This window comes from Megascapheus bottae, chromosome 20 (genome assembly GCF_031878675.1).
Source record: "Megascapheus bottae isolate mThoBot1 chromosome 20, mThoBot2.hap1, whole genome shotgun sequence".
Classification (NCBI taxonomy): Eukaryota; Metazoa; Chordata; class Mammalia; order Rodentia; family Geomyidae; genus Megascapheus; species Megascapheus bottae.
This window is the reverse complement of record NC_143528.1, coordinates 29,410,235-29,434,723: the sequence shown is the minus strand read 5'-3', so window position 1 is coordinate 29,434,723 and position 24,489 is coordinate 29,410,235. Positions and strand designations below refer to the sequence as shown.

The 24,489-nt window shown below is 37.4% G+C and overlaps 1 long non-coding RNA gene across 1 annotated transcript in view; it reads left to right on the top strand.

Moving 5' to 3' along the window:
- The window catches only part of LOC150049327 (uncharacterized), a 101,926-nt gene that overhangs the window by 22,854 nt on the left and 54,583 nt on the right, over positions 1-24,489 (top strand). The window contains exon 2 of the long non-coding RNA XR_016538986.1: positions 4,694-4,805. This is a non-coding gene — a long non-coding RNA (uncharacterized LOC150049327). The remainder of the gene's footprint in view (positions 1-4,693; positions 4,806-24,489) is intronic.

Below are 24,489 nucleotides of genomic sequence, written 5' to 3'. Positions count from 1 at the left end.
ATACAATGATAATCTAGTGGGCCAGTGTAGCTTCAGACTAATGCACCAAAATAAACGTTGTAGAACAGAATATGGATATTAAATTATATCTTTATAAGTTATTATTAAGTCACAAAACAATTATGTCTTCTCTTACCCCATTTTATTTAGTAAACTTTTGCTCATTAAGTAAATATCAAATTATGCAAATTAATTGCATAATTTCCTTTTTGTAGCTATACAAGAACATTGTGAGGATGCAGTTGAAAATCGGATTTTCACTCATAATTGGCCCTTTTTACTGCCTTGACACAGAAATTATTATGAACAATGACCTTTATTAGGATCGTGCCTTTCTTTTGCCAAATGTTGAACATAATACTAAATTAAATGAACAGGAAATGCAATTTGTTAAACATAAAAGCTGTTCAGGTCCCCTCATCCTTTCCTTCCACTCAGTGCTCCTCTCTCAGCCCTTTTCCTTCTTATTTTTGGCAATTCTGATCAGAAGGCCCGGGGTTATTGGAACCTCCCACTTCTCCACATTCTCCAAGGAAAGAAAGATTGGAAATGATGAGGTGGTGTCAGAGCAGAGATTCTCCTATCTGTCACCCTAATACCTGGAAAAATAACCAAGCAAAACATACACACACTTATTCATTCCAAGGTGTTCTCTGGGAAGCCAAATCTGAGATGTGGATCTTTAGACAGGAACATTGTTAGTGAACACTAATGATTTATACTTTTAGATCAGAAGGAATAGAAACAGGATTCTACAAAGGACAAACTTGGCCTGCAATGGAATTTTGACAAAGGCTTCATTCAGCTGTCCCATGGAGTGATGAAATGAAGCTTCATTCCTATAGGCTTCTGTTGTAGAGGTTGTAGAAAATGTGCTTTGTTTCCCTCACCAGTAGGGAGAGACCTTGAGTTGAAGAGGAGGTTTCTTCAACTGAGAACGATTTCTGGGGAAGGGACAAATGAAAATTGTGGGTCCCTAGCTCTCCGGGAACTGGTACAGTGAGGCCTGTGGTTCTGATGGGGAATTGGGTGGCTCACCACAATGGCCACATCCTTTCAAATCAGCTCTTCAGACATTCTGCTTTAAAATAGCAACTGCACAACAGATCCCATCTTGTACTCTTAAATGTTACAAGTAAATTGGGGTCATGATTTTCTTAGCCTTTCTCTGACTCTTGGGAATCTTCCTATCTTAGCAGATTTACATTCTTGCTTTTCTTTTTTCATGGAGACCAGTACAAAGAATGAGACAGTAAATTAAAATCTGAATATAATCAACTCAATTCTGCATCGAAAGCAAATGGAAGAGCATTTTTTTCCTACTCTAATGAAGCGAATTTTTTCTTCTTATGGGCATGAAGTGAAAAAAATTTCTGTTTTAGTATAGAACTCTCAGAACAAGTAAAACAACTTTGTTTAAACACTGTCCTCTCATTTACCTTTGAAATGAATTATCAAATTAAACCATTAAAGTACAGTGCTCATTCTTTGCTCTCTTCCTCATATTTGTTTCAGCTTAAATGGAAATTAGGTTTTCTTCCTTCTTTCTGTCAATGGACACTCTCCAATGTCCTTAGCTGATCTTCCATATTCAAATATTTGCCTCAGCTGAAAAACTTAGGCTTTTCATTCAAACTAATTTTAACTCTGACAATTTGAAAGGCTGGTATTTATTCAGCTGACTAGAATATGCTTTCTGCTTTGGGGCTAGGGAAATAAATTTTGATTTCATACCAGTATCTGAAAAAATTGTGATATATAAAGCATAAAATATACATAGTGCAGGAAATCCAAAGGAACATTTCTCATAGTTTTGCTTTAAACATAGATTTTAACACATTCACACTGGATATTTCTATCTTTACAGAAACATATATGAAGTTCTGATATTTATTTTCCTTAATCTGTTGACTAGAATGTTCAAATGATAGTTACATTGACTACAATGTTGGCTGTATATGCTCCATTGATGTTCTTCCTAGAACCTAAGCAATTTCTTGACTATTCAAAATTCAGAACATAAATTATTTTGTTGGTTGCTTGCCTCTTTTTACTCAAATAATTTTAAGTGCTGATTATTCCTCATAGTTCTAGTTTGTGTGACTTTGCAAGACAGAGTAGTACAAGACAGTGTTTCAACTGAGCCCTTGGCAGCTTCACAAAGTAGAGGCCAGGTTAGTTACAGGGTAGTTAGCTTTTTTTTCCCCTTTAAGCTGGGAAGGTTCTTGCTTTTACATTCAGCATCATTTTGCAATGCATATAGTTGAAGATCGTCCATTGTGTTTGCTGTGTTGGAAGTCATTGATAAACCTCCTTTGTCTCACTTTATTTCATCAGCAGATGACACCTTGAAGGTTCTACTGAGATGTACTTTTTCACTGAAATGATCTTGTCTTTTGATGAATATTCTTACTTCCATCCCTACCTCCATTCAATCTTGTCTGCTCATGTAATTTGACCTTTAATGACTGTCATTTTAGTCATGCACTTGACATATTTCTTGAGTTCCCAATGAATTTAGGGTAATGCCCAAAGCCAAACACATGCACTATAAGGTCTTACATGACATGGCTTGTGCCTAACAGAATCTACCACCCTCTCTTGCTGTGTCCGCTAGCTCCTTTATGCTCTTTCAGTTCTTTAAGAGTCAAATTCTTCATCTTCACAGTTGGTGTATTCTATTTTTGTTATTTGCAGAGTTTCTGTCCTTCACTTAATCTTGCAAACTTCAATAACTTCTGAGAGATACCACCTCCCTGATTTACTGTCAAAGTAAATCTCCCAATCATTTCATTGATGGCCACATCCAATACCAATATTACCAACATCACCAGGAGCATTTACCAACACCAAACTTAGCGTGTGTTTAACACTTGTCTTCCCACTCTGGACATTATCAGCTATGCCTGTTTTGTTTACTATTTTATACACTGTGCTTAGTGTAGGTCCTGGTACATAATGAATGCTCATTTTCTGAAATGAAAAAGATACAAGTGGAGTTTAAGAGACTATGAGTGGCCAGGAGTTTGGCCTAGTGGTAGAGTGCTTGCCTAGCATGCACAAAGCCCTGGGTTAGATTCCTCGGCACCACATACACAGAAAAAAAGCCAGAAGCAGTGTTGTGGCTCAAGTGGTAGAGTGGAAGGCTTGAGAAAGGTCAAGGACAGTTCCGAGTTGAAGACCCAGAATGAGAGAGAGAGAGAGAGAGAGAGAGAGAGAGAGAGAGAGAGAGAGAGAGAGAGAGAGAGAGAGAGAGAGAGAGAGAGAGAGAGAACCATGGGCAAGGTTTACTTGGAATTGTTAAAAAGGAATATATATATATACATATATATACACATATATATACATATATATGTATATATATGAAGTTTTTGATGTATAGCTTATCCAGTTGAAAATAGGTGAACTGGATATCATGATTTCTGAGAACCTTGAAGCTCAGCCAGTTAATTGTTGGCAGCCATTCACTTAGTGACCCACTTTTTCCAAGGCTCTTTCTTTTATTGTAGAGAAATGCATTTCTGAAAGTAGAAGCAGAATAAACTGCAGTGTAAAACCCATATGATATTCATCTCAGACCCAGTAACTGATCTCCACTACTGAGGGGATACAATATCATGTAGAAAATAGCACCTCATGTGTAGGATTACTTTATACAACAAGCAGGTGCTAATAATTTTTTTTTAAGTGTAAAGAAAATAAACTCTCAATGAATAAGAAGACATAGTAAGTTGGTCAAATTCTGAATTTCCAGTCATCTTTTAGGCCACAAGAGGGAGCTGCTTAAACTCTTGTTGAATCTGGAAACAATTGAAAGGGAAACAATTTGGCAATCATAAGGTTAGCCAGATGGACACCTATTTATATGATGTTGACTCCGGAATTTCATTTATTTTAAGCTACAAAATTGTAATTCTACTTATCTACAACATAATCTGCATTTTAAATACTGTTACTAAACTCAGAATTGTTTTTCCTTAAAATTCTAATTTTAAATCATTTAGTTTGGAAAATGTAAGTAATAGGTTTGATGACAAAGAGGTGATAATGCCCTTCTAACAAAATCTATTTCATAAGTACTTGCTATAAAATAACATCATAAGGAAACCAATTTTATTTATAAAAAGTCAATTTCTGGCCAGGCGCCCGTGGTTCACACCTGTAATCTAGATACTCAGGAGGCTAAGATCTGAGGATCATGGTTCAAAGCCAGCCATGGCATGAAAGTCCTGTGAGACTCTTATCTTCAATTAATCACTAGAATACCAGAAGTGGTGTTGTGGCTCAAGGGGTAGAGCGGTAGCCTTGAAATGATTGACAAAAAGAACAATTGGAAAAAGACGATTTCTTCCAGTAATTATAGAATTGTAAATATTTAAATATCTTTATCAGTTATTTCTCATAACTTAAGAACATCGAAGTATAATTATAGACTTATTTGCATGTTATGAATCTCATTCTATAGTAAGTAGCCACACCTGCCAACCTTGTGTGAGATGTAGTTAAATTGTCTAAAGGGACATGTCCCAAGAGCAGAACTATGTTTTCTACAAAGGAGTCTATTGTTTGGACCAATCACCAATAATAATAATACTTGTAACATCCAATGTGTGTTTACATAGGCCAAACAGTATATGTTTTGTATGGATTAGCTCATTCTGTGTGGTAGTTACTATTGTTGTTTTCATTTTAGATCTGTGAAAACAGAAAGGCTAAGTGACTTGCACAAGAATAGCAGCTACCCAGCCAAGATTGGGAGCATCTATACCTGCAAGATGAGGCTCTTGAACAACTCCACCAACAAGGTAAGACTCTTCTCAATAGGCAAATCAGAATCAAATCAACAGACCTCTGGTTGAAATGCTTCTTTCCTGTAATGTCCTTGGTTATCTATTTCCAACAAAGTTCTCTTCTTCCCATAAAATACTCTGTCCTGCACAGGAAGAGGAAACCTTTTGTAGTTGTGTAATGGACCACTACATCTAGGATGATTGTCCATAAGTAGAAATGTGAGAAAGATGGTAGTTTTCTGCTGACTCATTCCTATGACATCAGGTATTATGGGAATACAGACAAATTTATCTGAATCATAAAAACAGACGTCACTTAATGTTAAGAGAAGCTACCAGAAGGTTCTAGCTAACAGATGATTTTTAAGAAATGCTTACATTTTACTAAAGTGGTCCTGGAACCTAAATGTATTTTTAGTAAGTATTCAAATATATTCTATGATCAGAATCCCAAACCTCTTCCTGGTTCAGGGTGGGGCTGTGAGCCTTGTCTACAGGGGATGTATCAGAATTCTCTTGAACCTCAGAATTGTATGCAATTTTCTTCTTGCCTGTGTGGCCATCCCTACTTCTGAGGGTGACCTTTAAGTACTTAGAAAGTATTGCTGTTTTTTTTTCTTATTTAAGTATTTATGAGAAAATGTCAGTCCTGAATATAAAAAATAAATGACCCAATTCTTACCCTTTAATCTTTTGTAGTGTCTCCTCAGGCTCCACTTAAGTTTTCCATATGAATCAGGCCCACATTTGAAAGAATATTAATGAAGGATTGAAAAATCATAGTGCCTTAGGATACCTGCATTTCCTGTTGTGGTTTGGATACAGTTTGTGTCCTCTGTTGAACCTCAGTTGTCTTTTCTATTTCTTGGCTTATCTTGTGATTCTTCCTCTATAGGGCTCCCCTTAGAGCCAAAGCCAGTATAAATACAGGCCATGCAAATACATTTGAATTTCAAATAAACAACAATTCTTTTAGTATAAGTATGTCCCAAATATTTATGTGTGATACTTATATTGAACATTTTTGAGCACTTTTCCAAGATTCGAATGTGATGGGATAGCTTGTGTTTGTGTGTATTAACTCAGCCTTCCCCTGTGCTCTACTTCCCCTACAGTGGTCAGTTGAAATGTAATGGTTAAAGGTAGAAGACCTGGAGAAAAGGGTGAAGGAGGGTGAATTTGGTGAAATAATTTTTTTGCATGTACAAAATTACTTTGGGAAGTGTGTAGGGGTAGGAAGTGAGTAAAAAGGGGTGAGTTTGATCAAACTGCAGAGTAAGCATGCATGGAAATGTTACAGTGAAATGCCTTTGTTCCATGAGGGTACACTAATAATAATAAATGCACAAGAGTGTGGATCCTGAAGCCAGTCTAATTGCTAGCTGTGCCATCTTCAGCAAATTACTGTAATTCTCTGTGTTTACTTTCTCACCTATAAAGTGGAAATCATAGTGAAACTCATCAATCCATTGACAAGATTAAATGAGTAAATTCATTTGAAGCATGTAGGAATTGATGCAGTCAATCTGCAATATTATATATATTATATATTGAAGAAGCAATATATATTGCTTCAGTATATTTTATAAACAATACAAACTTATTTCTCACAATTTTGGATGCAGAGAAGTCCACCATTCCACAACTAGTAGCTTTTGGTCTAGGGTTTCTCCCCAAGGTTTTCACATAGTAGAAGAGACCGTCTTTTATAACAGTACTAACCCCATTTATGATTTAATCACTTCATAAAGGTTTGTTTATCTTCTCAGAAATGCTTAAGCCAGAAGAGTTTGTTTTGGAGTTTTTTGAATATTTGCATATACATTGTGAGATATCTGTAAGGGTTTATTTTACCTGAGGGTAAAATTAATATTTTAATTTAATTTATTTTTCTTAAATTTCATGTATGTCTTGTATACATAGCCTAAAAGTGATTGGATACAATATTGTGGGTGTACCCGTGTTTGGATTGTGATTTGGCCATAGAGGACGTGTGGAACTTTCTGCTTGTACTATTTTGGGATTCATTAAATTTCAGATTTTGAAGTATTTTAGATTTCGGATTTTGGATACTCAACCTGTATTATTACATTGAGAGTCAGGTTCCGTCCTGTGTATTTTTGAGGAATATGTTCATTTAAATCATAGCATTACTTGAGCAGTTATATATTAATATTATTACTTTTACTGTTTTCAGAACTCTTTCATATATTCTAAGAGATTATAGAGGTTTGAAGATGCATTGTATCTTATAACTACTGAAGACAGGTTTTTGAAGTGGAGAGAGTGATAATTTTCTCAATAGTGAATTGCACAAACACACATGTCTGAATTTATAGATGTATTCAGAGGTTCTAAATCCAGGGAGAATAAGTGATTTGTCAAAATTGAAGCCTTCTTGATACATATAAAAGTAGGACAATTAATTACAATAAAAATGGAGCTAGGTGCCAGTGGCTCATGACTGCAATCCTAGCTACTCAGGAGGCTGAGAGCTGAGGATTGAGGTTCAAAGTCAGCCTGGGCAGGAAAAAATCCATGAGACTCATATCTCCAATAAACCACCAGAAGACTGAAAGTGGTTCAAATTGTAGTGCACTAGCCTTGAGCTGAAGAACTCAGGATAGTGCTAAGGCCCAGAGTTCAAGCCCCATGACTGACAAAAACAAAAACAAAAAACAAAAATAAAAAATATGGAACCTGGTATATATATAAGTACCTCTGTGGGTGGTTAATCATAAGAGCTTTGAGGTATAGTGGAAAGGCCATCTTGTCTATGGCCACATGACTGAGTTATAAGCCTCAAGAGTGCTGGAAAGTCTTACTACTCATAGCCAGTAGAAGGAAAGGGAATGACACTTCCTTTTTGGAAGTGAATATGGCAACTAGCTAAGCAATTTCCCAGGGGCTTCTTTTTGGGGTCAATGAACCACCCCCAAATCATCTCAATCACCAGGGATAGACTTGAGTACAAAGAGAATAGTTATTTATTTAGAGCCACACATATGTCAAAGGGGAAGACTCAAGTCTAATAATTTTTTATTATCTACTAACAGCTGAGATATTAAAGGTCTGTGAACGTTGAATCTGCAGCTACTGACAGCTATGTGCCTGCAATATTGATGAGGATTTTACCCTGTCATCAATTTTCTCACTTGAAAAAAATCACTAAAAACAAGATAAAAATAAATAGAACTTTTCTTTCCATTCTATTATTTGCTCTAATGATTATGCTGTGAGGCCATCAGAATAGAGGACTCCAGTTCTATTTCAGCAAAGGCTAGAAAAGGGAATGGAGAGCTAAGAGCCTGCTCTTTGGGCTTAGGTTTGTCTGAGTAGGAAACCAGATGGAGATGAAGAGCAAGGACAAATGGGAACATCTATGTACCTGGTAATGACATAATAGTGCTCCAAGTTTAGAACCCCAAAATATTGGAACCACAATGAAGCATAGATGTCTTAATACATTTAAACAACATGTCAGTTTATGGACAAGAACATCAAAAAATCACAGAATGGTCTGGAGAATTCTCCAAGATGACATGCCTGATTAATTGTGGGGCTGAAACAGAACTTGGTTTCTTGTCTTCCTAGCTGTTTTTGGTTTTATGGAAGGATTATGGCTTTTCTTATGAAATTGCCACGCTGGAAGTTAGTTCAAGAGGGAAGAGTCTAGAGAATGTCTTAATCCTGGTGGGGCTGAATGTCACGGTAGGGAAATGGTTGGGATGGTACTTTCAAGTGCCGGGATGTCCTAAGAATCAGGGTAGCAGTGGAAGTTAGTTTATCCCTTCTGCTTGATATGGATGTTCCGGTGATTCACAAGATAGGAAAAACCTGGGATAGGGAAAGTTTCAGTGAACACCAGTCTAAAAGAGAAATGGAGGAGGGGGTGGTTTCCATCCGTATGGTGTGTATGAATCAGGAGGAGAGGCAGAATAATCACGCATAGAGCCACGAGAGGAAAATGACTCACCCTTTTATAGGCAAGCAACTGCTAGGCGGTGTTTTAGAAGCTAAAATATAGCCCATGTTTCTATTCCTCAGAGGAACCAGCTTCTTCTGTGAGTCACTTCAGCAAGGAAAACTGCATTGTGCCATTAAGATGGCATGTGTGGTTTATGTGGGAACTAAGAGTCTTAAATATACCGGGTTTCTATTTAATAGGGACAAGCACCAATAGTTGAAGACAACTTTTGACCATTTTAGAAATTTCTCTCCAGAAATTGGTACCATGTGGTTTTGTACCAGGAATATACTGCAAAACATTTTCCCAGGGACATGAGTCATTACGGACCTTTTTTTTTCCAGTGTTTTTTTTTTTAATCTCTCATTTCCCAGGGACAAATATGTATTTGCAACAAAGTCCTTTAGTGTTAGTCTAATCATCAAGGATGCTATACCGTGTGCTCAGTGCTTTGTGCTGAGCTTTTCTAAAGGTGAGAGACAGCTGTACCTTTTTTTTCTTTTTTTTTTTTGGCCAAGGAACACACAATGCAGTAGGGGATAGGAAAGAGGACAGGACATAGAACAAGGAAGAAATAGATATGGAAGTTCCTTTATGCTAAGCTAAGATACAAAGAGTGTCACATGATAAGTATCCAAGGCTGCTATGTCTGAGGAGATTAAACCCATCTGAGAGGTAACCTTGAGAAAAGAAAGAGAGTTATTAGGAAAGACTACATGGAGGAGGTGGTCCTTGAAAAAGGAGTGGCTACAATGTTGCAAAGCTGAGAATTATATTAGGAATGATTTATCTGGAAAGTAGAATTCTTGAGAGAATTGGTAGACATAAGGCTAGTGAAGGAGGAGATTGGACTTATATCTGTAAGCATTGGAGAAGCTTGCTGAGCTTAGAGAAAATTGCTGAGCAGAAAAATGTGATGCTTTTTGTGTGATGCTTTCTAAAAGGATAATCATGATAGAAAAGCTTGCTGGTACAGAAATCATATTAAAATGACTGCCTTATGGTACCATGATAACTATATATACCACACCTTCTATACTTTCTATATGTTTGTCACTTTGTTTGTAAATACTGTTCATGATGGTGGCATGAGAGGACATTAAGAATTACTTAGGGGGGCCTGGGTGTTTGGCCTAGTGGTAGAGTGCTTGCCTAGCATGCACGAAGACCAAGGTTCGATTCCTCAGTACCACATACATAGAAAAAGCTGGAAGTGGTGCTGAGGCTCAAGTGGTAGAGCTCTGGCCTTGAGAAAGTCCAAGGACAGTGCTGTATCCCAGGACTGGCAAAAAAAGAAAGAATTACTTAGGAAATCATCTAAAGAAATTGTATCTAAGAGAAATGTAACAATAAAATTCTCTCTGTGAAATTAATGTAAGCTAATAAAAAAGATGCATCCAATTGTGGATGAATCTCAAAGGCAACATGATGAATGAAAGAAGGAAGATTAAAAAGATTACATGTTATATGAATCCTTTCATATGATATTCTGAAACACACAACTACAGGGGGACAAAACAGACCAGTTAGGGGGAGATCTTAGTGTAGAAGACTCAATATGAAGAACATCTTTGGGATTTTGGAGTTGTTCTGTATCCTGTTTCTGATTATAGTTACAAGCATCTGTATACAAATTTAAAACACAAGCACCAAAAACAGTGTTTAATTATATTTAGATAATATTCAGAAAACATTTTTTTTGTCCAGTTTTTAAAGAGCTGATGATTTCTCCAAAAGACCAGGAGTGGAGTTGTGATTCAAATGGTAGAACTCTAGCCTTGAGGAAAAACAAAAAACAAAAAACATCAGGGACAGTGCTTAAGCCCTGAGGTCAAGCCCCAGGACTGGCAATTCAAGGCATATGTGCCCGCTTGTGCGCACGCGCGTGTGTGTGTGCGTACGCGTGCACACATGTGCACAGTCATCCCCTAGTATCCCCTAGGGATTGGTTTTTAGCCCCCAAATCTATAGATTTTCAAGTTTCCTATATAAAGTCATGTAATATTCACATATAACCTACCTATAACCTCTTATACACTTTAAACTGTGTCCAGAGTATTTGTAATACAAACTACAGTGTAAGGGGTATATAACTACTTGTTCTATGTTGTTTAGGAATTAAGGACAGGAAGAATGTACATAGTGCAAATATTATTTTGAATGTGCAGTAAGTTGGACATAAATGTAGAACCTACTGTATGCCTGGGTTTGGGTATATGTGTGTACATTTTTATATGCATATATATAATTAACCAGACTAATAAATTATTAATTATGGCAATCTGAGGAAATCTATTTCCTAAAATATTCATGGGCTTTGTTAGAGACCCACTGGCTCTGTTGTTTTAAACAATTAAGGCACTTATGAATAATATGCTAATTGTTTTTCAGTGACTATTTCTTTTTTTCCATACATTTTTTATTGTAATTAATAGAAGGGTTACATTACATTCGCCAGATGAAAGGTGTATTACTTCACATACATTGATACCCTTTCTCATGTCTTGGTCCCCATTTCCCTCCCCCCACCCCTACCCCTCATCTTGTTTTCCCCCCTTCCCTACCCAATTTCAAATAACCAAATACACATTTATCTAGTATATCAGATAACAAAGTGAAATACTGTAACAATATGAGATAACTAAGGGACAGCAAAAGAGATGAGAGATAATATAGTACATTAAGGACATCACTCATTATATGGCTTTTGTTTCTATATCCTAGAGGTCCTTTCATTTAGCGTCATACTGTATGGCCTATCTAGGTTTTGCTCTATTGCAAATCTCTGCTAGAAGAGTCCAAGGTTTCTACTGATTATGGCAAATGAAGGAAACCATTGAGCCTATGTTCCTTTGAGTCTGGCTTACTTCATTTAATATGATTTTTTCTAAGTCTTTCCCTTTCCTTACAAATGGGGTGATGTCATTCTTTCTGACAGCAGCATAGAATTCCCTTGTGCATAAATACCACATCTTGTTGATCCACTCATCAACTGAGGGGCATCTGGATTGGTTCCATATCTTTGCTATGGTAAATAGTGCTGCAATGAACATCGTTGTGCTAGTGGATTTAGTATGTCCTTGTTTCTGGACGGTTGGGTAAATGCCAAGTAGTGGAATTGCTGGGTCATAGGGGAGCTCTATGTTTAGTCTTTTGAGGAACTGCCATTACAGTGACTATTTCTTGAATTATTTCATATTCTGATTTTTAGACATTCATTTCCAATCTTTTGTTATAAATGTGCTAAATGAAGTTTTTGATTATAATCATATTAAACATATCCTCAGATCAGATCTCATAGATCTAGTGATGCTCAAATGAAGTTAGTTTTTGAAATCTGGTCATTATAACTACTTTCTGTCAGCACAACATCTCAATGATAATTGATAGCATTTTCAAAGTATAATTTCATATCACATAATTGAAGTCATAGTTCCAAACCACATACCAATGTGTTGAAGTAGAAAGTAAAGGGCTTTTTTGTTTATTGTAGACCAGAATAAAAACAGAGTCTGACCTATTATAGATTAGAAGTTTTAAAATTATTTAATTCTGTTTTCTTTGAAGCTTCTTTTTAGTAACTAACTCGCTGTGCACTTTAGACTGAAATGGTGGTTGGTGATTCTTTTAGAATAAATACTACCTGTTGACGTTAACCTATGTTTAACTCTGTACAATAATAGGTTACAGAGCCTAGGAGTTGTGTTACTTGACTCTAGGTTAATAGGAATGAGCTCCAAGCCAGGAAAGAACTCAACCACCCTTAACTACTGTTTGGGAGGCAGAAAGCTGAGGCTACAAACCACAAAAAAGTCCTTTTATGACATGAGATGGAAAGAACAACAATGCTCACTGGCATTTTTAGTTTTATTTCTTGCATGAATACAAGTGATTAAAAGGGGCATTATTTGTTATTAGAGTTATTTATTGATTGATTGATTGATAGTAGTGGAGTTTGTTGAACTCAGGGCTCATGCTTGTTAGGCAAGCTATCTATTATTTGAGTCATGCTTCCAGCCCTAGAGTTGCTTTATTTACATATGCATGTATGCATGTATGTATGTATGTATATATTTTTATACTGGCCTTGGGACATTAACTCCTGGCCTGGAAATGTCCTTGAGCTTTTGCAGCTCAAGGCTAGCATTCTTCCACTGGAGCCTCAATTGTACTTCAAGCTTTTGGTGGTTAATTGGCAATAAGAGTCTCATAGTCTTTCCTCCCTCGGCTGGCTTCTAACTTCAGACCTCAGATCTCTGCCTCTTTAGCAGCTAGGAGTATAGGCATGAACCACCAGTGCTCAGTCCCAGAATTATTTTTAAATTCATAAATTAGGTTGCTGTAATTTTCAAGTACTCAGAATGTTCCAGGACAAAGTCCCTTCATCAGGCATAATTTGAACATCTTTACTCATAAGCTGTATTTCTATCGCCTAATTCTTTATTTCCCTACCACATTAGGCAAACCCTGTGTGATGCATCATATATTCGCTTCCTGTTCTCCCTCCAATTTCTCTACTAGTACAAATGACTGAGAAAGCAGATGTATTTAAAACTCTCTAAAGTTTTCTTATTGCTCTGAGGATAAAAATCCAAAACCTTCCATGGAACTAAAAAAAGTCTCAAATTATCTGGCCTTTTTGCTGAGAATAACTCTGCATTGCTCATGGTTTTAGTTCTTCACATTAGTTCTTCCTGGGAGCCCTGGAGCATGACTTCTCCCTCTCTCTCTCTCTCTCTCTCTCTCTCTCTCTCTCTCTCTCTCTCTCTCTCTCTCTCTCTCTCTCTCTTTCTCTCTCTCTCTCTCTCTCTCTCTTTTTCTCTTTCTCTCTTTCTCTCTTTCTTTCTTTCTTTCTTTTGTGGGCCATGGGGCTTGAACTTTGGGCACTGTCCCTGAGCTCTTCAGCTCAAGGCTACCTCCCCATCCCTGGAGCCTACTTCCCATTTTCTGGTGATTAATTAGAGGTAAAAGTCTCATGATATTTTGTGCCTATGTTGGCTTTGAACCTTGATCCTCAGATCTCAGCCTCCTGAATAGCTAGGATTACAGGCATGAGCGACTGTGCCTGGCTCAAGTGGTAGAGTTCTAGCCTTGAGAAAGCCCAAAGACAGTGCTCAGGCCTGAGTTCAAGCCCCAGGGCTGGCAAAAAAAAAGAAGTCAAGGCAAGGTAACAAGAACTTGAAGTGATATTTTAAAAAATGTTTTAAGTTAATGCTTGATTAAAAGAGTCTAGTTACTGGAATGCTCAGAATAAGATTGTTATTTTTGTTGTTGGTTTTGCTTTTTCTTTTTTTTACAAGTTTTTTTTTCTCCTTTGAGATTATAATGAACATGGTCACACCACAAGTAGTCAGAAGTAGGACAGAATGCTCTGAAGGCTGGTTTGCTCATCCGAGATCATTCAAAATGGCTGACCCCTAACAGTATGTACAAATATATAAAATAGAGATAAAAAATACAAATAAACTTTCCTTTTAAAACTACTTTTAAGGAAAAAAAGCAGGGCCTTGGAAGTTCTGGTATTTTCCTCCCCTTTTGCAGATTCCCGTGGTGGTTGTGGTGGGCTGGTGGAGAGCTTGGTGATGCTGCCCACAGAGGGCGGCGGGCCTCTACTCGAAGGTGACCACGTTTAGATTCTGAGACGGGAAGTGGAGGGTGACTAGGTCACGGTGGCCTTTTTAATTAACTTTTCCTTCTTTGCTGTCTAGTCATCTTCATCAGCCTTCTGCTTCTTGGTATCGACATCCTCATCCTCATCATCTTCAGCTGCCTGTTTCCCTGGAGCTGCCTCTGCCTCCTTATCTTCATCTCTATCCTCCTCCTCACCATCACCTTCTTCCTCTTCCTCCTCTTCTTCATCCACCTCATTATCAGCTTCCTGCTCCCCATTTTCCTCATTAGCATTCCCATTGGCAGGGGCGTCTTTTCCGTCATCTGCCTCCTCCACAACTTCCTTTTTCTCCCTCAAGTCCTTGGTGGTGATCTTGGAGCTGGTGTCCACAGCCACGTCTAACATGGTGAGTACACCGCAAAGGAGGAGGTTGCAGCGAGAAGGACCCAGGAACACTATAAAGGTGGCTTTTCAGAGCAGCCAGTATCATGTGTTTCAAAAATATTTTTTCTGGGTTCCTAGGTCTTTTTGAGAACTTATAAAACTGTAGTTAGCTAGGCAAATTACCACATTTTTAAATTAAGCATCCTGAAAGAAACCAGTTTACTATCTCCAAGCTAAATTCCATCTAGCAATTATTGCTTCAGAGACTTTGTGGAAACTACCAGGTTGGTTGGCACTTAATACTAATAATCCTATTCCAGGATTTTCAGCATCTAATTTGTTTTATGCAGCTGGCTGAGTTGCAGGTTGAGTTAAAATTTGTTAGAAGGAGCAAACTGGCATAAAAAGTAGTGTTTGAATTGTCATTATGAACAATGTACATCTTTATTCTAACAGACCACTTGTGTTTGAGGCAACTTTTCCTTATAAAGCCATTGCCTGTTCTTGGACTTCCATATCAACAACTTGTGTGTGTGTGTGTGTGTGTGTGTGTGTGTGTGTGTGTGTGTGTGTGTGTGTGTGTGTGGTGTGAGACAATTTTAGCATTAAATTCAGGGCCTCATGCTTAAGCATTTAATTTTGTTTCTTGCTTTTTGTTTTTGCATATAGGCCCTCACACTTATTATTCCTTAGCCATTCTTGAATCTCAGTCTTCATAATTGTATAATTCTGCTGAATAGTTCAGACTTTGGGACAACAGGCATATATATTCCCACTTATTTTAAACAAATAAGAGATATATTTATTAGGTGTATTTATATGAAAAAACAGCAGCATAACAATTCAGAATCAGTAAACTTTTTTTCCCATATATTTTTATTGTAATTAATAGAAGGGTTACATTACATTCACCAGATGGAAGGGGCATTACTTCACATACATTGATACCCTTTCTCATGTCTTGGTCCCCATTTCCCTCCCCCCACCCCCACCCTCATCTTGTTTTCCCCCCTTTCCTATCCAATTTCAAATAACCAAATACGCATATACACAATATATCAGATAACAAAGTAAAATACTGTAACAATATGAGATAACCAAGGGACAGCAAAAGAGATGAGAGATAATATAGTACATTAAGGACAACAATCACTCATTATATAGCTTTTGTTTCTATGTCCTAGAGGTCCTTTCATTTAGCGTCATACTGTATGGCCTTATGTATCTAGGTTTTGCTCTATTGCAAATCTCTGCTAGGAGAGTCCAAGGTTTCTACTGATTATGACAAATGAGGGAAACTATTGAGCTTATGTTCCTTTGAGTCTGGCTTACTTCACTTAATATGATTTTTTCTAAGTCTTTCCATTTCCTAACAAATGGGGCGATGTCATTCTTTCTGACAGCAGCATAGAATTCCATTGTGTGCAAATACCACATCTTGTTGATCCACTCATCAACTGAGGGGCATCTGGGTTGGTTCCATATTTTTGCTATGGTAAATAGTGCTGCAATGAACATCATTGTGTTAGTGGATTTAGTATGCCCTTGTTTCTGGACAGTTGGGTAAATGCCAAGTAGTGGAATTGCTGGGTCATAGGGGAGCTCTATGTTTAGTCTTTTGAGGAACTGCCATACTGCTTTCCATAGTGGTTGAACGAGTTTGCACTCCCACCAACAGCGTAGTAGTGATCCCTCCTGGCCACATCCCCTCCAGAATCTGTTGTTATTAGTTTTCTTGATCCTGGCCATTCTAACTGGAGTGAGGTGGAATCTTAGAGTTGTTTTCATTTACATTTCTTTTATGACCAGAGATGTTGAGCATTTCTTCATGCGTCTATAGGCCATTCTTATTTCTTCTTCAGAGAAGACTCTCTTTTTTTTTCTTCAAAAACTTTTTTTATTGTGATTAATAGAAGGGTTACATTATATTCACCAGATAGAAGGTACATAACTTCACAAACATTGACACCCTTTCTCATGACATGGTCCCCATTTCCCTTCCACCCTCTCCCCCTTATGTTGATTTCCCCCCTTCCCTATCCAATTTCAAACAAGCAATTAAGCACGTATAAAATATATCAGATAACAAGGTGAAAAATTGTAACAATATGAGATAACCAAGGGATGGCAAAAGAGATGAGTGCTAATATAGTACATTAAGGGCAACAGTCAAGCAGTAAACTTCTTAAAAATTATTTTTTATTATGTGTGTGTGTGTGTGTGTGTGTGTGTGTGTATGTGTGTGTGTACAAATCCCAGGGCTTGAACTTAGGTCCTGGGCACTGTCCCTGAGCTTCTTTATGCTCAAAGCTAGCACTCTACTGAGTTACAGCACCACTTCTGGGTTTTTCTGTTTATGTGGTACTGAGGAATTGAACCCAGGGCTTCATGCATGCTAGGCAAGCACTCTACTGCTAAGTCATATTCCAAGCCCTTATTAAGTATTTGTTCAAAGGGATTTCAATTCCAGAATTCAGGTTACGAGTATACTACATCCTGATGAATATCACCTCCTCCATCATTCTCCTGTCTTTGGTGATCTCATTCCAGCTTATTGTTGACATAGCGTTGTGTTAAGTTTTTGTTGAGGATGACCTTAAATGTGATAAACCTGTGACTATATCCAAAAAAATGGGAGTTATGGATGTATATCACCATATCTGACTTTCAATACACTTTAAATAATTTGTTTTATTTATTTTTATTTTAAGTGCAAAGATCAATGTCTTGTTTTCTTTTTTCCTGATTTTGCTTTGTTTTTGTTGATTATGGGGCTTGAACCCAGAGCCTACATGCTGTCCCTGAGCTATTTTTGCTCAAGGCTAGTGCTCTACTACTTTAAACCATAACCACCACTTCTGGTGGCTAGTGGAGATAAGTGTCCCATGGACTCCCCTATCCACACTGACTTCAAACTTAGCCTCCTGAGTAGCTAAGATTACCTGAGTGAGCCCCTGGCACCTGGCTCATTTTACTTTTTTTAATAGGACAATACTTGCTTTTTATTGATTTCCAAGGGAGATAAAAGCATACAGAAATAATAGCAATGTAAGACAATAAGTATCTTCAATGGCTTGCCCTGCTTCATTGTACTTTAAAACTGGAGTTTTCTTATTTATTTTTACAGAGGATAGTCAAAATAGCCTTTATATTTCATCAATAACCAACTTAACTTCATAGTTTATTTCATTTAATTGGAGCCTTGCCATTGAAATTAAGCCATGCCATTTGCCATGATCAATGATTATCATTAGTAAAACGTCTTGAGGTTCTAGTTTACCCATATTAATTATCCACTTAACAACAGTTTTCAATATTAAAGATTGTGTTAAAAACCCTTGGAGGCATGATCTGACAGGGTGTGGTATTAAATTTTGGAGGACACAATTTAGGGACTATAAATTGTTATTTGTGGTAGTAGTCTGTCACACTGGGCGTGGTTACCCAGATGGAATCCTGTGAGTCCATCTCATTTGATAGATCAGAAGCTATGAAGCAGTCATGATAGTAAGAAATAAGTATAATTTTTTTCTGCAACAGAAATCGTGTCTAGTATATGTGTGAGGTCCTTTACCATTGAAACAGGAGTAGTCTCCTAGGGGTGGAGTATATTACATAAAAAATGATTGATTGTTTTTCAGTGTTGGTGACGGAACCCAGGCCCTTGTACATTTCGGCATCCTACCAACTCAGCTGCCTCCCCAGCCAAACCTAGATTTATTTTTCTTTCTTTTTAATCACATTTCTTTTAAGTAGTTATGCAATTCAACATATCAGTTTATGAGAAAAGTGCCTCTTCATCAATATCACTATGTTCATCATTTTCTTCATCCCTCCCAGTCTCACCCATGCCCTCAATTTTCCTTGTTTTATAGGAGATATATTGAATATTATGACTGTATTCCTCTCCATCTTCTCTTCATTCATCTACTCCCCTTTCCTTGACTTCCCCACCCACACATCTCAAGTACCAGATTTCTGGTATTCATTTTATCATTCTGTTAAGTAAGTTGCTTAAGGAGTTACATCATTTGAACTCTCCCTTGCATATGCCAAACTTTGGTTTATATGTTTGTGTACATGTGATTTCTGACAATAAACTACATCACAATTGTTTAAATCAGTGTTAGGAACAGGGAGCTATCCAGGGTACTGCCCTTGCTCTTTAGCAAACAGCAACAAGGCTTGCATCTTGTCAAGGAAGAAAACCTCCATTGCCTTAACCAAGTTCTGTCATGCCTGCCCTATGTGTAATGTGGCTTTGCTTAACCTCTTGCCTATTTTAACTTGTGCTCATGTGGCTGTGACACTGTCGGCTATGACAGCTTTAGTTACACGGTAGATTAATGGTTTACAAACCTATCCATCCTAAGACAAAAGAATACAACTGGGTATGGTGCTACATATCCATAATCTGAACATTTGGGAAACCATGGCAGAAATATTGGGAGTTCAAGGGCAGCCTGGACTTATGGTAAGACCCTCTCTCAAGAAAATAAAACACAAAAGAGAAAGAAAAGTATATAAAAATATCTATATAAAGATCTTTTAGAACACTTTGCCATGGTCTTGAAAGGGGGATATACAATTTAGGAGACCTAAAACTTTACCTGAAGATGAGAGCCTGCTTTGATCTTTTCTATCTCGATTCCATCTGTGTGATGGAGCTGACACTATTACACCCGTTAGATGTTTTCTGTTCATTTCTCTCAACTCTTCAGATTGAGAATTGTGTGCCAAGAATAATTATACAATCATGCAAGAATGGATAAATATGCCCAAGGTATACAAACACAAGTGTCTTCCCTTAATTCTAATGTAATTGCAAAGCAAATGGAATTCTTATTTAATTGACTTAATTAATAGTAAGAAGGTACATTTATAAAACCTACATTAAAAAAATTCTCACTTTTAGAGTTGTTCTTTCTTCTCCTGCTGGAGAGTTAGTGATCAAACCCAGTACTTCATAAATGCCAGGCAAATGCTTGACCACTGAGCCATATCTTAAGTCCCTCCTGGAGTTTTAAAGCTGGGTGATGAGAACCAGTGAGTTTGCCATTCAGGAAGTCCTTAAAATGTGCAATTAACAAAGAGGTCAAGGAGAAAGGTATTGAGGGATTCTTTCAACTCTTAAATCTTTCAAAAGTCAGCCAATAAATAATACCTTCCAAACAATAGAAGGCTGTCTCTGCCTGTTGTGTGTTACAATGTCTTTCTCTTTTCTCCCAGAAGGGCTAATGAAATGTATTTTTCCAGCAGCAGCTTTCAGGAAATACATATATTTTTGTTCATAGCACTTCATTTGTCTCACGCTACCTTATTAGCTTAATGTTCCTGTTGGTGACTCATGGCTTAATCGTGCACTTGGAATAAAAAGCTCTGAATTTTCTCAGATAATAAATACACAGAGCAGAAAATCAATTCTATGGTGAACACAGAGTTGGCTACAAAGAAATCAGAATGTAAAATAATTATTACCATATAACTCATCTTGTAAATAATTTAGTTTGGAAAATACTGTTATATCTTTATCTCATATACCTCCACAGCCCCATTATATATGTCAATATTATACCTATAAAATGAACTATGATCAGGTATCATTTCATGCCAATTGGAATGGCTATTATAGAAAAATGAAAGATGTTGGTAAAATTGTAGAGAAAAAAGCACTCATACATTGTTGGTGGGAATATAAAGTAGTACAGCCACCATGGACAGATATATATCCAAAGGATATGAAATAAAAGTATCAAAGAGATACCTGACTGCTCATGATACTGGTGTATTATTCATAATAGCTAAGCTATGGCATTATCCATCAGCAGATGAATAAAAAAATGTGACAGGTGCTGTTGGCTCACACCCACGTTCCTAGCTATTCAGGAGGCTGAGATCTGAGGACCAAAATTCTAATACAATGCACGAAAGTCAATGAAACACTTTTATCTCAAGGTAACCAGCAAAAAGCTGGAAGTAAAGCTATAGTTCAGGTGGCAGAGTGCCAGCCTTGGGTGAAAAAGCTAAGGTACAATATCCAGGTTCTGAGTTCAAGTCCTGGTATACACACACGAAAATGTGGTATATATGCACAGTAGAGTATTATTCAGCCATGAAGAATAGTGAATTTTTCTTATTGAAACAAAGTAGATAGAATTGGAGAACATTGTGTTAAGTGAAGTAAACTAAACACAAAGATAAGAACCTCATTTTCTTTTTCTGTATGGAAACTAAAGTCAACCTAAATATGGAATGGTGATTTTTACAGGTTGGGGGTTGAATGAAGAAAGGTTGAATTTGATTAGTGCACACTATGCACATGTGTGAAAATATTACACTGAATCCTATTTCTATATATAATTAATACATTAATTCATTTCTCAATGGTAATTGGAAGACCTTTTAAAGTTATCCTACTATATCTTCTATCTATCTATCTATCTATCTATCTATCTATCTATCTATCTATCTATCCTATCTATCTATCCATCAATCTATCTATCTAGTGCTAATTCTGGGCCTTAAACTCAGGGTCTGGGCACTGTCCCTAAACTCTTATGCTCAAATATAGGGCTCTAACACTTGAGCTACAGCTCCATCAGCTTTTTGGTGGTTAGTTTGAGATATGAGTATTACGAACTTTTCTGCCTGGACTGGCATTGAACCACAATTTTCAGATCTCAGCCTCCTAAGTAGTTAGGATTATAGGCATACCATGACTGTGCTATTTAAAAGAAAACATCAGACCATTTTTTTCTCAATAAAACTTGGCCAGTTTCCATAAATCAAAACAGCTCTAAGCTTCTACCTCACTCTGGTTAGAATGGCCAGGATCAAGAAATCCAATAACAACAGATGATGGAGGGGATGTGGCCAGGAGGGATCACTACTACGCTGTTGGTGGGAGTGCAAACTCATTCAACCACTATGGAAAGCAGTATGGCAGTTCCTCAAAAGACTAAACATAGGGCTCCCCTATGACCCAGCAATTCCACTACTTGGCATTGTCCAGAAACAAGGACATACTAAATCCACTAGCACAATGATGTTCATTGCAGCACTGTTTACCATAGCAAAAATATGGAACCAACCCAGATGCCCCTCAGTTGATGAGTGGATCAACAAGATGTGGTATTTATACACAATGGAATTCTATGCTGCTGTCAGAAAGAACAACATCTCCCCATTTGTAAGGAAATGGAAAGACTTAGAAAAAATCATATTAAGTGAAGTAAGCCAGACTCAAAGGAACATAGGCTCAATGGTTTCCCTCATTTGTCATAATCAGTAGAAACCTTGGGCTCTCCTAGCAGAGATTTACAATAGTACAAAACCTAGATACAAAGGCCATATAGTATGACGCTAAATTAAAGGACCTCTAGGATATAGAAACAAAAGCCATATAATGAGTGATTGTTGTCCTTAATGTACTATGTTATCTCTCATCTCTTTTTCTGTCCCTTGGTTATCTCATATTGTTATAGTATTTCACCTTATTATCTGATATATTGTATATATGCTTGATTGGTTATTTGAAATTGGACAGGGGAGGGGTGAAAATAACATGAGCGGCGGGGGGAGAGGGGAGGGAAATGGGAATCGTGACATGAGAAAGAGTATGAATGTATGTGAAATAATGCTCCTTCTATCTGGTGAATATAATGTAACCCTTTGATTAATTACAATAAAAAATATATGGGAAAAATTGGCCAGTTTTGGCATTCCAAGGTCACCTGAAACTCCCTGTAGGGATGTGAGACAGAAGTGGGATGGCAGAGTGGTGTGAAAATCTGTTTTCCTTTCTTCCTGGTTTCACATTGGATCATTCCTAAAAGAGACAGAGGTTCCTTGCTTGTGTATTCTAAGGACATCTTTCTGGGAACAGAAACTGATTATTTTTGTTTTCCTTCAAATGATTCTCTATACAAGAGCTCCTCTTCATGGGACAAAAACATGAGAAGGGTTTCAATGTGGGAGAACTAATACACCTACTACCTGAAAAATGTAACTTTAACCCCTCTATACATTATCCCAACAACAAAATTCAAAAAAGAGGTCCTTCCAAAGTTTTGAATCAGCTCAAGGAGCTTGGGAGTAGAGTCTATAGGATTCTTTAAATACAGGATCATGTCATCTGCAAAGAGGGAAAGTTTTACTTCCTCTTTCCCTATTTAGATCCCCTTTATGCTTGCTTCTTGCCTTATTGCACTGGCTAGGAATTTGAATACTATGTTAAAGAGGAGTGGGGAGAGTGGGCATCCTTGTCTCGTTCCTGATTTTAGAGGGAATGGCTTTAGCTTTTCGCCATTAAGTATAATACTAGCTGTGGGTTTGTCATACACAGGAGGGATCACTACTACACTGTTGGTGGGAGTGCAAACTCGTTCAACCAGTATGGAAAGCAGTATGGCAGAAGACTAAACATAGACCCAGCAATTCCACTACTTGGCATTTACCCAATCATCCAGAAACAAGGACATACTAAATCCACCAGCACAACAATATTCATTGCAGAACTATTTACCATAGCAAAGATATGGAACCAACCTAGATGTCCCTCAGTTGATGAGTGGATCAATAAGATGTGGTATTTGTACACAATGGAATTCTATGCTACTGTCAGAAAGAATGACATTGCCCCATTTGTAAGGAAATGGAAAGACTTAGAAAAGATCATATTAAGTGAAGTAAGCCAGACGCAAAGCAACTTAGGCTCAATGGTTTCCCTCATTTGTCATAATCAGTAGAAACCTTGGGCAGAGATTTGCAATAGAGCAAAACCTTGATACAAAAGGCCATATAGCAGGACGCTAAATGAAAGGATCTCTAGGATATAGAAACATAAGCCATATAATGAATGATTGTTGTTCTTAAGGTGCTATGTTATCTCATCTCTTTTGCTGTCCCTTGGTTATCTCATATTGTTACACTATCTCACTTTGTTACCTGATATATCGGATATACTTGTATTTGGTTATTTGAAATTGGATGGGGAATGGGGAAAACAAGATAAGGAGTGGGACTGGGGGGGGAGGGAAATGAGGACCAAGACATGTGAAAGGGTATCAATGTATGGGAATTAATGCACCATCTATCTCGCAAATATCAGGTAACTCTTCTATTAATTATAATAAAAATATATGAAAAAAGAGGTCCTCTTCATGTATACATTTGACAGGTAAATTGTCTGCTTTAAACTCCTCCAGGTGTTCCTCAGTGTCTAGAAGAAGATATACAGTCCTTAGACACATAGTCTTGTGGTCTAGCTTTCCTCCTCTACTTTTCCAAGTACTTCATTTCCCTTTGCATCCTGGACTACAGCCATTGTGAATGGACTCTAGCTCTCTGTGCCAAGCTATTTCAAGCCTCAATGCCTTTGCCCATGCTGTGTCCTCTCCTTAGAGCATGCTTTCTCTAGTTGCCTCTCTGCATGAGCACCTGCTCTAGCTCAGATGTTGTTTGGGGAAAGCCATTTGACCTGATTAAGGATTGGCATGTTTTCATCATTATCTCAGAATGACTGCAAAAGGTTTTTCCTTTTTCCTTGACCATCAATCTTCCTAACCAAGCTATGCACTCCAACAAGATCTACTCGTTTTGTATTCTTAGAGCCTGACACAGAGCAGAATTTACTAAATATATGTTAGCAAGAATGGATGAGTATGTTATAGAGAAGATAATGTTAGGTTTTTAACATCCTGTTTTATAATAGCCACATTATAAATAGTTTTTAGAGG